The sequence below is a fragment of the Arachis ipaensis genome, chromosome B06 (genome assembly GCF_000816755.2).
Source record: "Arachis ipaensis cultivar K30076 chromosome B06, Araip1.1, whole genome shotgun sequence".
NCBI classification, from domain to species: domain Eukaryota; kingdom Viridiplantae; phylum Streptophyta; class Magnoliopsida; order Fabales; family Fabaceae; genus Arachis; species Arachis ipaensis.
The window spans coordinates 21,022,067-21,038,779 of record NC_029790.2 but is presented as its reverse complement, the minus strand read 5'-3'; the positions used below and the strand labels follow the sequence as shown (position 1 = coordinate 21,038,779).

General features: G+C 40.5%; 1 long non-coding RNA gene across 1 annotated transcript; it reads right to left on the bottom strand.

Moving 5' to 3' along the window:
* LOC107648076 lies at positions 2,016-16,021 on the bottom strand. Its single transcript, XR_001621715.1, has 2 exons — positions 15,905-16,021; positions 2,016-2,339 (listed from the first exon to the last, which is right to left on the bottom strand). It is a non-coding gene; the product is annotated as an uncharacterized LOC107648076 (long non-coding RNA).

Below are 16,713 nucleotides of genomic sequence, written 5' to 3'. Positions count from 1 at the left end.
CAGACTCTCAGGAACATATAGATGCTTTTGAAGCATGAATAAACCTAAAGGGAGTAGGAGATGCTATAAGATATAAAGCATTCCCAATAACTCTTTCTGGGCCGGCAAGGGTGTGGTTCAACACATTGTCCTCTGGCTCCATCTCCTCATTTCATGGCATCAAGGTCAAGTTTCTTGCTCACTTTACCACTAGGCGTACTCAGGCTAAACACCAATTTCACTACTCGGAGTAGAACAAAGGGTTGGGAAAAGCATAAGAGATTATCTTGACAGGTTCAACAAAGCACTCTTAGAAGTGAACACCAGAACACCAAAGGTCATATGTCTTTGCCTTATCGCCGGTTTGCTCGAAGGAGACTTCTGTAGGCACCTCACATCTAAAGATGTGAAGTTTATGGAGAAAATCCATTAGATTGCTCTAGAATATATGAAGGACGAAGACATCTCAAGTGTAGTTTTGACAAAGTGAAAAAACTCAGCTCCCTCACCTAATAAGGCCGGGACCTCGGGATAAAGTACTCTAAAGACAATGGTTCCTAGAATGGGAAAATTTTCTTCATACATACCGCTCGTGGCATCACTAGCGGAGGTTTACCAACAAGTGTCACATCGTGGCATCTACCCAAAGCTAGGCAAATTTGACCAAGGGCATCTTTAAATAAATCTCAATATTGTGATGACCATAAGTCCTATGGTCATAGGATAGAAGATTATGTAGATATGAAGGATGCCTTAGAGTAGGCTATCCAGGATGGAAAGCTTCCAGAGATTGTCTAGCATGTTAAGCCACCCCAATGACAAAATGATTATGAATATCAGGAGGCGAGGAATCCTCAAAATTCTAAAACTACAAAAAGTCAGGAAGTCACTGCACAAGTGTTTGTGAATGTGGTGGTACGAAAGAATGAGTTGTAAAAAACTAAAAACGCAATTAAGAAAGATGTCAAGTCCACAAGTAGTTCCAACGTTTTCAAGATACAGAGCTTCCCAACCATTCAATTCAATGCAGAAGATTACCAATATACCACGATGGAGGATGATGAGCCTTTGGTGATCACAACTAGGTTATGAAATGGAATCGCAAAAAGAATATTGATATATATTAGAGCAGATTCCAATTTACTATTTAGGAATGCATTTAATGCCCTAGGGCTCAAGGATCACCATCTCAAGCCACACCTACCTGGAGTGATGGGATTGGGAGATTATTATATCAAACCTGACGGAGCTATCAACTTCCTCTTCACGGTGGGAGAAGGATCGGAAGCTTGGGTGGTACAAGAAGAGTTTGTAGTTTGAAGGATTCAACGGCCCATAATGTTATCCTTGGACGAAAAATGCTGAATGACCTTTGCGCTTTCGTTTTAACCAAGTTTTCCATCATGAAGTATATGACGGCAGAAGGATGGGTAGCCACAATTCAAGGAGATCGAATATTTGCTATCAAGTGCAATACAGCAAGTCTGGGCCTAAGAGATAAGGCCCAGAAGTCCACAGGGGTATTCTTACTGGATTTGGACTCTCGAGTTCAGGAGAAGCCGAGGCTGCAGACTGACGATAATCTGGAAAGATCCAAATTGGATTGGAGGCGGAGAAATATACATTCATCAACAAAGACTTACTTTACCCGCTGAAGTCGGAACTTCAAGATCTCTTGAAAGGTAACATATCTATTTGCCAGGGAACCATCCGACATGCCCGGGATTGACCCCGCGTTCATGTCCCATCAACTTGCCATCGATCCCTCGTATAAACCGGTCGCTCAACGACATCGTAAGATGTCCCAAGATCAGGGTGACGAGGTTAAGAGGCAAGGGCAAGGGTTATTTGTAATACCCTACCACACTAAACTTTACGCTTAAGTCGTAAAACAGAGGTGGTGTGGTATTACGACCTCTAAAATAAAATGAGTACATATAATAGCAGAAGAATTATAATATGCTAGGAGCCTTGAAGAATAGAGGAAACAAAAATCGCGAAATAAAAGAGCAACGCTCAAGGAACGAGTTAACTTGCGTGCTAAGAAAACCATAACTATTAAACATAAGATAACAGAAGTGGGAATAGAGTGCCAAAGATACAAAATAACAAGCTCCTAACTCAGCCTGCGAAGTCAAGACTGGCCGGAGAATATTTACATATATATACATACATATCCAAAACCCAAAAGTACATATACACAATCCTGCCTCTCCATAAACCTCTAGGAGGATCAAAAGAACAAGTTATGCAGAGAGAAAACTAAGTACATATATATACATCATAGCATGACAAAATAACCCTGTAACCACTCTGCTTCAAGAGTCCAGATGCCTAACGAGATGCCTCTCGACCTGCATCTGAAAAATAACAACATAGTATGGAATGAGAACCGGAGGTTCTCAGTATGGTAAAGGTGCCACACACATAATATATAAGGTCCTGGGAATGCCAGAGGCAATCCTAGAACGCCGACACTCAGATTATAGAGCTTAAAGTATTAAATAGAAGCCATAAAAGGTGGTTCTCTAAAAATATTTAATCCTAACTCAACTTAACCTTAAATCTAAATCCATACTGCCATTCTTCCATACCTCCAACTCCTTCATGCATTTTCACAGACAAATAGACAGATAAGGCAAACACAAGAAGGTTACAACTACTGCAGGTAACAAATACACATTTAGCATGGCAAATACAGATAGGCACACCCAATTAAAGCACAAGCAAGTAATTCAAGTAATATGCATATGATGCATGCCTGTCCTATGGCTGATGAGGCTCATCTGTCGGTTATCCAGCCAACCCGACAAGTCTGAATTGTCCTTAGACGGTCCTCCGACGTGCATCCCCAAGAGTCTATGCATAGCTTTTTTTTAAGTAATCAATATTGCTCAATGGGGGTAACATTTCCGGGAATTTATATAGTGCCCGGTCACACTTACGTCGTAGGGTCAACAGAGTATCGAGTTTTCAACCTGGTACACATGGTGGCAAGCCACGGCACTTTATCCAGGGAATCTCTGATGTGGCGGAAATTGGGGAGTTAAGAATTTATTATAAGAGATGCGTTGCAAGTAAAGTTCTTAACAAACCAGAAATCCACTTATCAATTTAGAAGGGTTGTCACAAAGTTAAAATTAAAATACTGGGAGTATGAGTCCCAGGTCGTCTCCCAACGAGTTGCAGAGAGATGTGCTATTTTATTAATCAGATGTTTTCAAAAATGGTTTGAGTTGAATAACAGGAAATTAAATTGGAGAGTTTATGTAATTTTAAATAAAAGCCTTGGCTGGGAGTAGATTAGTTGGAAGCCCTATTCTTGTTGGAGTATTCTCAAGATTAATTGGTAATTGAGGGTTGTTCTGTTTAGTTATCCCTTACTAGGTAAGGAAAAGTCAAACAAGTTGGAAAGCTATTTCTATTCACAAGTCCCAATTCGCTTACTTGGAAGGATTGGTGTCAGTGACTAGAGAGCAATCCAACAATAAACCCAATTACAATTTTTCTTTTAAGCATTCCAACTCAAGATCTTCCTTTCAATCAACTCCCATCCAAGTTATGGAACTACTCGCTCATTGTAAATGTAGAATTCATAACATAGGAAAAGGAAATATAGAAAGACATGATAAATAATAATCAAAGGAATCAATTAGAAATAAAAATAGTTCTTGTATTAATAAATTCTAAAAATAATCCAATAATAATTCTGAGTAAACAAAGGACATGGAAGAGTAAGAGACAGGTAAAGAAAACAAACTAGAATGACAAAGTCTTGCTGAGGTAATAACTCTTCTCAATATCCCAATGCGAAAAGCAATAATAATAAAATCCTAAGAACTATGAATGTGTAGAGAGAAAACCTAGAGGAGGAGTAAAACTAGATCTAAAACTAAGATTGTGTGGAATGAATGTCCTCTTTCGGTTTCTGCATGTTCCTTGGCTCTAGTCTGCTTTTCTGGGCCGAAAACTGGGTCAAAGTAGGGCCCAAAATCGCCCCCAGCGAATTCTGCAGATTCTGCAGATCGCGCATGTCACGCGATCATGTCATTCATGCGGACGCGTCATTCAGCGTTTTGCCTTTCCACGCGTGCGCGTCGTCCACGCCTCCGCGTCACTTGTGCAGTTCCTATCCGCGCGGTCGCGTGAGCCATGCGTCCGCGTCACTGCGATTTCCTTTATGTCGCGCGGTCGCGTGAGCCATGCGTCCGCGTCACTTCTCGCTGGTCATCTCCTCAATTTCTTGTGTTCCTTCTATTTTTGCAAGCTTCCTTTCCAATCTCCAAGTCATTCATGCCCTATAAAGCCTGAAACACTTAACACACAGATCACGACATCTAATGGAATGAAGGAGAATTAAAATACGTAATTAAAAGTCTCTAGGAAGTAAATATTCAATCATGTAATAATTTTAGGAAGGAAATATAAATGCATGCCAATCATATGAATAAGTGGGTAAAGAATTGATAAAACCATACAATTAAGCACAATATAAACCATAAAATAGTGGTTTATCAACCTCCCCACACTTAAACATTAGCATGTCCTCATGCTTAGTTGAAGGAGATAAAACAAATGAGTAGGAACATGTAAAACTCATGTAATGCAATGCAACCTATATATATGAATGCAACTATATGATTCTTGTCCACTTGGTCAAAAGTAAATAGGTTCTTCAAGACAATCACAAATCAAACTCCACTAATTCAATTCTTATACAGTAAGAACAGATAAAAATGCAAGAAGGTAGCTCCTGAAAGCAGGGAACATAGAATTTAAGCATTGAACCCTCACTGATGATGTATGTATACTCTAATCTCTCTAGTGTATAGGGCAATCACTCTATCCTTCTCTAATCATACTTTCTAATTTTTGTTCTTCTCCTAACCAATCAACAACATTTAATATACCTATGCAAACATCATAAGGTCTTTTCAAGGTTGTAATGGGGCCAAGGTAAGGGTAAGGATACATATATGGTTAAGTAAGCTTGTAAATTGAATCTTTAATTAACCTAAGCTTTAACCCATACATATGTACATTCTATATAACTCAAATTTCATACCTAGCTACCCAAAATTTCTCTTTCACATTCCATACTCATGTATCAACTTTTTATTTTAACTTTATCATACATGCATTGATCCTTGAATTCTTAACTTAACATTGGGGTAATTTTGTCCCCTTATTCATTTATTGAAAATTTTATTTTAATTTAATTTAATTTTATTTTATATTTTTTATTTTTTTTTTGAATATAAATATGGAAATAAACATAGCTTATCAATGCACATAGATTTTTTTTATTCTTATATTTCACATGAGTAGGTACCCAAATTTCCATTATATTATCATGACACATTGCCTTATTATCTTTTGTTCCCACAATTTTCCATACTTAATTAACACACACAATTCTATCTTAAGCTAACCAAAGGCTCAATTGAAAGTGGCTAACAAAGGTAATTGAAAGGGTAGGCTTGATTTGGATAAGTGAGCTTAAACAAGTAATGGCCTCAATCATATGCAAACATATAAATATATTAAACATTGGACATATAGGATGAAACAAAATGTAGATTACAATCATAGAGAAGTAAACACACAAGAATAAAATAATTATGGTTAAATAATGTAACCATGTAAATAAGCTCAAAATCTCACAGGTTGTGTGTTCTTTAGCTCAAAAACCATGTTCTATATACAACTTCAAGCAAATTTAACATACAAGTTTTGATAAAAATTAGTGAAATTTTATTCTCAAAATAGGGTCAGGGTCTTAGAAGAAACTTATTGTCTTTTCAATCAAGTAGAACATGCATGCAACTAATCTATTACTATGTAATTTATCCTATTCTACAAAAGAAAAACTAACTAAATATCCTATTTTATTGGTGTTAGGAAAGAGAAATTACCTCCGGAAGTCAGGTACTGACCGACCTTCCCACACTTAAGGCTTTGCACCGTCCTCGGTGCCATCTGTCAGGAACAGGCGTGGGCTGGTAGCAGTATCTCCACAGTCGGGACCATCATGGCTCCATGTGCTGGTAAAGGAAGTGGAGTCCGGGGTGTCTGAGTTCTTGAATTTTCCCATAATCAGCTCCTTAAGGTATGTGAATCGGTGCTTGTTACGGTGCTCTCTTAGCTTAGCTTTCTGTTCCTGCCGATCCAACTTTTCAAGTATCTGATGGAGCAGTTGGGTTGTTGTAGGTGCTTGTGGTGCGGAAGGAGGGAGCTCTTCAGCCGGTTCAGGAGGCTGGCTAGTAGGGGCTGCTGGAAGTCTAATATATTTCCCGTTAGGGACGTACTGATCATCCCGTGGAAGCATGGCTTTGGTGTCCCCAGCTCTGTAGGAGACCCTGGCTGCTGAGACGAGATCTGAGACCAAGGCGGGAAAAGGTAAGTTGCCCGCAATCTGTACATGTCCCATGGCATTCCGGATGTGTCTTGGTAAGTTCAGAGGCTGGTTTGTAAGGATGCACCATAGTAGAACGGCCATGTCTGCAGTGAAGGAGGATTCGTGAGTGCTCGGAAAGATGTAATGGGACATGATCTGTGCCCATACGCGAGCCTCCAAGGTAAGTGCTGAAGCCGATATTCCCTTAGGACGGGAACGGTGGTATCCGTAGATCCATCTGCTGCCAGGTAGTGCGATAACTCTGAGAACAGCGTCCCAGTCAAATTGGTACATCTGGCGCTTGAGTGAGGCTTCTTGAAAGGCGTCCAATCCTTCTGGAGCAGGGGGAAGATCTAGATCTTGTTGAATGGCCTCTTCTGTAATGGGGACTTGCTTCTGACGTACATAGACAGACTGCAGGGTTGGCAGGTGGAAATTAGAGTAGAACTCAACAACCCAAGAAAGATTAACCTGCCTTGGCTGTCTCTGGAGGAAACCCCATTGTCTTCGTGCAATTTGCGGCTCAACAAAGGTAGTAATATTGGGCGGGAGGATAAGAAGGTATTCGTTGTTGTAACTCCTTTCTGCCAGGATGGGGAACATCTGCTCACAGTAGCGATTGGTAAATCGTGCAGTGTCCTTTGCTGGGAAGGCTTTCTCTTTTTCATCAAACTTTATAATCCTCTTAATTCTTTTTGTTGAGGGCTTGACTGCAGTTGAAGAGGGTTCTGTCACTAGTGCTCTTTTTGTTCCTCTCCTTGCTGTTGATTTGGGAGTAGCTTTCTCTTTTCCTTTCTTGGTGGCCATCCTGAAAAGGAAAAAAGGAAGTAATATGAATTCAAAGGGACAGAGCAAGGAAGAGGATGGTGTAAGTGATAATCAATGCACGGTAAAGAGGATGTCGTTAACACATGGTCATGACTACATGTGAAAAGTTTACCAATGGAAATACAGCAAGTGCATGTGATGACAATTAAATGCAAGGTGTTTATTGGCATGCAGGCAAAGGTATGAGTAGCATAGATCAAGCATTTAATATGTTAAATATGTTATCACTCGTAACAAACTAACCATCATGTTTGTATTGACAATTAAATTAAATTAATAAAATAGTAAAGGAAATTTATGAAAAGCAAGCATTGAATAGTAGAATAGAATAATGTAGAAAATGCATAATGCATTATGAGTTTTTTCACAAACATGTAGCATGCATGATGAATAAACTATTGAAAATAATAATTTGAACATGCAAGCAACCCTTTAAAAAGTAATATATAATTGCCAAATAATTTTACAACAATCCACAAGCATATAATGAGAAATAATGACTCAATTAAATTTCTAACACCAATGAAAAGAAAAGGAAAGAAAAAGAAAAAGAAAATATGGATAATGAAAGTAAAAAGAAAAGAAAAGAAGAAAAATTAAGAAGAAGAATAGAAAAGTAAGAAGAGAAGGGAAAAGAAAAACCTTGTAAATGGTGGTGAGAAAGTAGAAAGTGAGAAAGAAGGAAGAAGGAAGAAGGAAGAAGGAGGAAATAAGGAAGGAAAAGAAAAAGTAGGATTTGAAGGGAGAAAGATAAGATATTTTGGCACATTAGGTTAAGCTGTGCGGCGCAGGCGACGCGGACGCGTGGGTGACGCGGTCGCACGACTTGTGCTTATTCGGATTGACGTGGTCGCGTCGGTCACGCGGTCGCGTGACATGTTTTGTGCTACTGGCGCGAAGGCAGCCTCGCGCTCGCACAACTCTCTGTTCAAAATCTTATTTTGCCAAATTTTGGGTGACACGGTCGCGTGGTCGACGCGATCGCGTGAGTGGCCAATATTGGAATATGACGCGGATGCGTGAGCCATGCGTCCGCGTGGTAAGGCTGTGCGTCTAGCGCTAGTCCAGCACCACTCCAGCATAACTTTCGGGTATGCACCCTTTTTACGTCGATTTTCATGTCACGCAGCCGCGTGGGTGACGCGGTCTCGTGGGAGGCCAGTGTTCGCACATGATGCGGACGCGTCAGTGACGCGGTCGCGTGGGGTGATTTCTGCCAAAGGCACGCCTCCAGCCACGCTTCTGCGTGACTTTCTGTTCGCTTTCTTATTCTTTCTGAGCCACCTGCGACGCGGACGCATCATTGATGCAGTCGCGTCGCGTGAAATTTTTTTTTTAAATATAAAAATATGCAAATGCAGATGCAAGCTATATGTGCGAATAAGGAGAAGAGTTATGAAAAAAGAAAACTACGAATAAAGAAAAGAACGATCATACCATGGTGGGTTGTCTCCCACCTAGCACTTTGCTTTAACGTCCGTAAGTTGGACGCTCCACTAGCTCAGTCTTCGGCTATGTGTGGGTCCTCCAAGAGGAAGATCTCGAGCTCTTTGTTTTCCTTCAACTTCATGCCATGGTACAGCTTTAAACGATGTCCATTAACTTTGATGAGTTCAAAGCTTGAAGGATGACTTAGGTAAAAAACTCCGTATTGCTCGGCCTTCTCTACTCTGTATGGACCTTCCCATCTTGATCTCAACTTGCCTGGCATGAGCCTCAGTCGAGATTTGTAAAGGAGGACTAAGTCCCCAGGTTGGAACTCTCTCCTCTTGATGTGCTGATCATGTACAGCCTTCATATTCTCCTTGTACAGCCTTGAGTTCTCATAAGCTTCCAGGCGAAGGCTTTCTAATTCTTGCAGTTGCAACTTCCTCTCAGCTCCGGCTGTTTCAAATCCCATATTGCATTCCTTTACTGCCCAAAAGGCTTTGTGCTCTACTTCAACTGGGAGATGGCAGGCTTTTTCATAAACTAAGCGAAAAGGACTCATCCCAATGGGTGTCTTGTATGCTGTTCTGTATGCCCAAAGTGCATCTTGTAGCCTGATGCTCCAGTCTCTCCTATGAGGTTTGACTATCTTTTGCAAGATGCGCTTTATCTCTCTGTTTGACACTTCGGCTTGCCCATTAGTATGAGGATGGTAGGCGATTGCAACTTTATGAATTATCCCATGCTTTTTCATTAATCCTGTTAGTCTCCTGTTACAGAAATGGGTGCCTTGATCGCTCACGATTGCTCGTGGTAATCCAAAGCGACAAATGATATGGTTTCTAACAAAAGAAACAACAGCGTTAGCATCATCAGTGTGGGTAGGAATTGCTTCCACCCATTTGGAAACGTAATCCACAGCTAACAATATATAAAAATAACCATTAGAATTTGGGAATGGACCCATGAAGTCAATGCCCCAAACATCAAAAATTTCACAGAAAAACATAATCTGTTGAGGCATCTCATCCCTCTTGGATATATTATCAAATTTTTGGCATGGGAAACAAGATTTACAAAATTCAGCAGTGTCTCTAAAAAGAGTAGGCCACCAGAATCCACAGTCTAAGATTTTTCTAGCTGTTCTTTGAGGGCCAAAATATCCTCCACTCTCAGATGAGTGGCAGGCCTCTAAGATAGACTGGAATTCTGATTGAGGCACACACCGTCTAATTACCTGGTCAGCACCACATCTCCATAAATATGGGTCATCCCATATATAATATTTAGACTCGCTTTTCAGCTTGTCTCTTTGATGCTTAGTAAAGTTTGGAGGAAAGGTGCGACCAACTAGATAATTAGCTACAGGTGCATACCAAGGGACTACCTCAGATACTGCTTGCAGGTTATCAAATGGGAAATTATCAGCTATAGGAGTGGAGTCATCCTTAATGTGCTCAAGGCGACTCAAGTGGTCTGCCACTAGATTCTGGTTACCACTCCTATCCTTTATTTCTAAATCAAATTCTTGTAGTAGCAGTATCCAACGTATAAGCATTGGTTTGGATTCCTTTTTAGCTAATAAATACTTTAGAGCTGCGTGGTCTGAGTACACTACTACTTTCGTACCAAGTAAATAGGCTCAAAATTTATCCAGAGCAAAAACAATAGCAAGAAGCTCTTTCTCATTAGTAGTGTAATTAGACTGAGCGGCGTCTAAGGTCTTAGACGCGTAAGCAATGACGAAAGGATCCTTACCTTCACGATGAGCCAGTGCTGCTCCTACTGCATGGTTGGACGCATCGCACATTATTTCAAATGGCTGGCTCCAGTCTGATCCTCTCACAATTGGAGCTTGAGTCAGGGCAGTCTTCATCTTATCAAACGCTTGTTTGCAATCCTCACTGAACTCGAACTCAATATCTTTCTGCAGTAGTCTAGATAAGAGAAGTGCTACCTTACTAAAGTCCTTAATGAATCTCCGGTAAAAACCTGCATGGCCAAGAAACGAACGGACTTCCCTCACAGAGGAGGGGTAAGGTAAACTAGAAATAGCATCCACCTTTGCTGGATCTACAGAAATGCCAGTATTAGATACAACATGTCCTAGTACAATCCCTTGTTTAACCATAAAGTGACATTTTTCAAAATTCAATACAAGGTTTGTACTGACACATCTATCTAACACTCTAGATAAACTATCCAAAAGTCATCCATAAAAACCTCCATACAGTCCTCAATAAGATCAGAGAAAAGACTCATCATGCACCTTTGGAAAGTAGCTGGTGCATTGCACAAGCCAAAGGGCATTCTCTTATAAGCATAAGTCCCAAAAGGACATGTAAAAGTAGTCTTTTCCTGATCTTCAGGAGCTATATGAATCTGGAAATAACCTGTGTAACCATCTAGAAAGCAATAATGTGATTTACCTGACAAGCGATCCAGCATTTGATCGATGAATGGAAGAGGATAGTGATCCTTACGAGTGGCTTGGTTGAGACACCTGTAATCAATGCAGACTCTCCAGGCGTTCTGTACTCTGGTTGTCATGAGCTCTCCATGCTCATTCTTCACTGTAGTGACTCCAGACTTCTTGGGCACCACTTGTACTGGGCTCACCCATTCACTGTCTGAGATGGGATAGATGATATCTGCCTCCAGTAGTCTGGTCACTTCCTTCTTGACAACCTCTAAGATAGTGGGGTTCAGTCTTCTCTGGGTTGACGGACAGGTCTTGCCCCCTCTTCTAAAAATATTCTGTGCTCACAAACTTGAGGGTTGATGCCTACTATGTCTGCCAAACTCCAACCAATTGCCTTCTTGTGCCTCCTCAGCACACCAAGTAGCTGCTCTTCTTGTTGAGAAGTGAGTTCCCTTGCAATGATAACTGGAAACTTCTGCTTGTCCTCAAGGTAAGCATATTTGAGGTGTAGAGGGAGGGTTTCAATTCTAACTTCTGCTCATGGTCAGGCTTTGGGTTGTCTGGAGTTGGTAACAATGGTAAAGCATTGTTATTGTCCTCAGAAAGTGTCCCCATACTCGGACCTTGTCCTATGTACTTCTCTTCAAATTCTTCCTGGTGAATTTCAGCCACGGTTTCATCTATGATGTCACACCGGAGGATAGAATGATCCTCCGAAGGATGCTTCATAGCTCCATTCAGATTGAAGATTACTACTCGGCCATCTATTTCAAAAGAGTATGTTCCTGAAAAAGCATCCAATTTGAACTTTGAGGTCTTCAGGAATGGTCTTCCGAGTAGGATTGATGATGGCTTCTCTGAGTCATTTTGGGGCATCTCCAGGATATAAAAATCAATGGGGAAGGTGAGTCCCTTAATGCTCATTAATACATCTTCAGCAACTCCAACCACTGTAATAATGCTTTTATCTGCTAACACAAAACGAGCTGCCGACCTTTTTAAGGGAGGGAGCCTTAAATTGTCATATATAGACAAAGGCATTATACTAACACATGCTCCTAAATCACACATGCAGTCAGAAAATATCACACCGCCAATAATACAATTAACCATACATGGACCTGGATCACTACACTTCTCAGGTATACCTCCCATTAAAGCAGATATAGAACTACCTAAAGGAATAGTTTCTAATTCATTAATTTTGTCTTTGTGTATATATAAATCTTTTAGAAACTTTGTGTATTTAGGTACCTGCTGAATAACATCAAAAAGGGGAACAGTTACCTCAACCTTTTTGAATATTTCTACCATTTTGGGATCAGGTTCCAACTGCTTCCTGGGCTTCCTTGCAAGTTGTGGAAATGGAATAGGAATGGTGTTTTCTGCAGTGTCTGCGCCCTTTTGTGCTTCTTCCTATGATTGAACTTCTTCTTCTTCAGCCATGTCCTGTATGTCCTTTTCCTCTTCAACATCTTCTACTTCCACTACCTCTTCAGCTGAGGCGTGTTCTGGTGGGTTTGGCTCCTCCTGATTCCTCTCTTGCAGTGTAGTTCCGGACCTTAGGGTGATGGCATTGATGCCACCCTTCGGATTGGGCAAGGGTTGAGAAGGAATTCCACTGGAGTTTGCCTGTTGAGTGTTTGAAGTATTGGGTGGTGCCAGCTGAGAGATGAGAGCTTGTATGGCGGATGCTAGGCCATTAAGTGAACTTTCCATGTTCCTTTGTCCTTGTGCAATGGATTGAATGGCCTCTTCACTTGGAGAGGAATTAGATTGAGTGATCTGCAGAACTTGTTGCTGGTTGTGTTGTGGTCCTTGGGACTGCCTCAGGTGAGGTGCTCTGTAAGGCTGGTTCTGGTTCTGCTACCTGTTGTTGTTATTATTCCACCTCTGATATCCTTGATTGTCTCTGCCTCCTCTATTATTGTTGTCCCTCCAATTCTGGTTAGAATTATCCCTCCAACCTTGGTTGGAATTGTCCTGCCATCCATGGTTGTAACTGCCACCTTGATTGTACCCTTAGTTGGTGCGGTTATAGAAGTTATGAGTGGCTGCCACGGTGTTGTCTTCCTATTGGAGCTGCGGGCATTCATCAGTATAATGGATGTAATCAGCACAGATTCCGCACACTCTCTGTGGGACTAGCTGTTGGCTTTGATGCGCTTGTTGTTGACTCAACTGCATCTGCTTCAGTAAGGTGGTCATTTCACTTATACTCTGAGCCAGAGCAGTAGTCTCCTTGCTAGAAGATACCTCTACAACAGCTTTTGACCGACCTTGTTTCTGCCTGTGATTCCTTGTAGATTCAGCTAAGTCGCTGATCAATTGCCATGCCTCATCAGTGGTCTTGTACTTTTTCATAGACCCATTGCTAGCACTTTCCAATGTAGTCTTATCTTGGGGCCTCATGCCCTGTGTTACGTAGCCGAGCAACACTATCTTGTCAATCATATAGTGGGGGCATGCTTCCAGAAGGTTGTTGAAGTGCTCCCAGTATTCATAGAGAGTCTCGGATTCATCCTGAACAATCATGGAAATGTCTTTCTTCAGTTTATCAGTAACTTCAGCTAGAAAGAATTTTTCTAAAAATTCCCTTCTGAGTGTATCCCAGCCGGATACAGTTGCTGCGGGTTGAGTGTAGTACCACTCTCTCACCTTTTTCTCAAGAGAGAATGGGAAGGCTTTCAGCAAAATAGAAGTTTCATCCGCACCATCGTGCCTGACAGTAGAACAGGCTGCTTGGAAGTCTCTAAGGTGCTTGATAGGCTCTTGAGCAGGCAAGCCATGAAACTTGGGCATCAAGTTTAGCAGTGCAGTCTTTATTTCAAAGTCTGTAGCCACTGCTGGGTGATGCACTTGAAACGGTTGCATTGAAAAATCAGGGACTCCAGCCACCTGGATAGTAATTCTCCTAGGTGCTGCCATGTCACCTGCACGTAAATCAACCGAATCAGCAGAAAGGGAGCCTGTTTCTTCCTCAAGTGACGTTTCAGATCCGCCCTCAGAGAGGACTAACCGACGCCGAGCTTGCCTTATTCGTGAAATAGTTTTTTCAATCTCAGGATCGAATACTGGCAAGCTTGGATCAAGAAGTGAATGCGTCATTTAACGAAAGAAACATGAAGCTCATAGTAGCAAAATAAAATAAAATACAAATAAATAAATTACAATTAATAACTTTAGCACTCTATTGCAACTCCCCGGCAACGGCGCCAAAAATTGACGTGGCAGAAATTGGCGAGTTAAGAATTTATTATAAGAGATGCGTTGCAAGTACAGTTCTTAACCAACCAGAAATTCGCTTATCAATTTAGAAGGGTTGTCACAAAGTTAAAATTAAAATACTGGGAGTATGAGTCCCAGGTCGTCTCCCAACGAGTTGCAGAGAGATGTGCTATTTTATTAATCAGATGTTTTCAAAAATGGTTTGAGTTGAATAACAGGAAATTAAATTGGAGAGTTTATGTAATTTTAAATAAAAGCCTTGGCTGGGAGTAGATTAGTTGGAAGCCATATTCTTATTGGAGTATTCTCAAGATTAATTGATAATTGAGGGTTGTTCTGTTTAGTTATCCCTTACTAGGTAAGGGAAAGTCAAACAAGTTGGAAAGCTATTTCTATTCACAGGTTCCAATCCGCTTACTTAGAAGGATTGGTGTCAGTGACTAGAGAGCAATCCAACAATAAACCCAATTACAATTTTTCTTTTAAGCATTCCAACTCAAGGTCTTCCTTTCAATCAACTCCCATCCAAGTTATGGAACTACTCGCTCATTGTAAATGTAGAATTCATAACATAGGAAAAGGAAATATAGAAAGACATGATAAATAATAATCAAAGGAATCAATTAGAAACAAAAATAGTTCTTGTATTAATAAATTCTAAAAATAATCCAATAATAATTCTGAGTAAACAAAGGACATGGAAGAGTAAGAGACAGGTAAAGAAAACAAACTAGAATGACAAAGTCTTGCTGAGGTAATAACTCTTCTCAATATCCCAATGCGAAAAGCAATAATAATAAAATCCTAAGAACTATGAATGTGTAGAGAGAAAACCTAGAGGAGGAGTAAAACTAGATCTAAAACTAAGATTGTGTGGAATGAATGTCCTATTTCAGTTTCTGCATGTTCCTTGGCTCTAGTCTGCTTTTCTGGGCCGAAAACTGGGTCAAAGTAGGACCCAAAATCGCCCCCAGTGAATTCTGCAGATTCTGCAGATCGCGCACGTCACGCGATCGCGTCATTCATGCGGACGCGTCATTCGGCGTTTTGCCTTGCCACGCGTGCGCGTCGTCCACGCCTCCGCGTCACTTGTGCAGTTCCAATCCGCGCGGTTGCATGAGCCAAGCGTCCACGTCACTTCTCGCTGGTTATCTCCTCAATTTCTTGTGTTCCTTCCATTTTTGCAAGCTTCCTTTCCAATCTCCAAGTCATTCATGCCCTATAAAGCCTGAAACACTTAACACACAGATCACGGCATCTAATAGAATGAAGGAGAATTAAAATACGTAATTAAAAGTCTCTAGGAAGTAAATATTCAATCATGTAATAATTTTAGGAAGGAAATATAAATGCATGCCAATCATATGAATAAGTGGGTAAAGAATTGATAAAACCATACAATTAAGCACAATATAAACCATAAAATAGTGGTTTATCAATCTCGTATCTCAGATTATTCAAATTCAATTAATAACTAATTATTTTAAACTTCAACCAAATATATATTCATCGACAAATTACTAAACATTAAACATACACCTGCATTCCAACTTATCCTATGGTCAATTAGCCTAAGTTTTCACAGAACATTATATATTAAATGCAAGAAACCTAAACCATACCTTGGCCGATTTTCACGTAACGACGAAAGCTATTTATTCAAAACCAAGACAGCCCCTCAAAACTCAACTAATCCGCTTCCTCCAAGTTCCAGTATTCACAATTTCAAGCTCCAATTATTTATTCTCAACCTAATACACATTCATAACACATATATATCCAATTTAATACTCAAAGCTCAAATTCAATGAAAATAAAATAGAATTATCATATCCTCACCTTACCCAAGCTTCACATAAGCAAGAGTGAACGTTTTCCTCAAGCTAATTGGATCCTAAAACATCAGAAATCAAAGAAATTCAACCTTCTCATTAAAAACTCAAAAATTAGGGGAAAAGAGGGCTGGAAGTGATTAAACAAGTTACTAGTGAAATTGTTCTGATAGAAACGTAGAGCTCGACGCGGTGAACACGTGGCCGCAAACGGTGCGGCGATTAGAGCTCGAACGGAGAAGTTATGGGATTTGGAAAGTTATCGTAGGAGGTTCGGGAGTGTTTTCTTCTCCCTGGGGTTCTTCACGATGCAGCAGGGGAAATGAAGAAGAAAGGGGTTTTCGGCTCTTTTAATGTGTTGGTCCGGTTGGACCGATAGCCCGGTTCGGGTCCGGTTCGGTCCTTTCGGTCCAATTTTGGACCTTTTTTTTTAAATTGGTGTCAAAATTCTCGTTTCGATGAGCTCTATCCTAATTTGATATAATATTCACATTTCTAATCCTCCTTATTAAAAACTAATTTATTGACTAATTATCTACTAATTTAACCGGGGTTTACATCCTATCCACCTAATAAAGAATTTTGCCCTCAAAATTCAA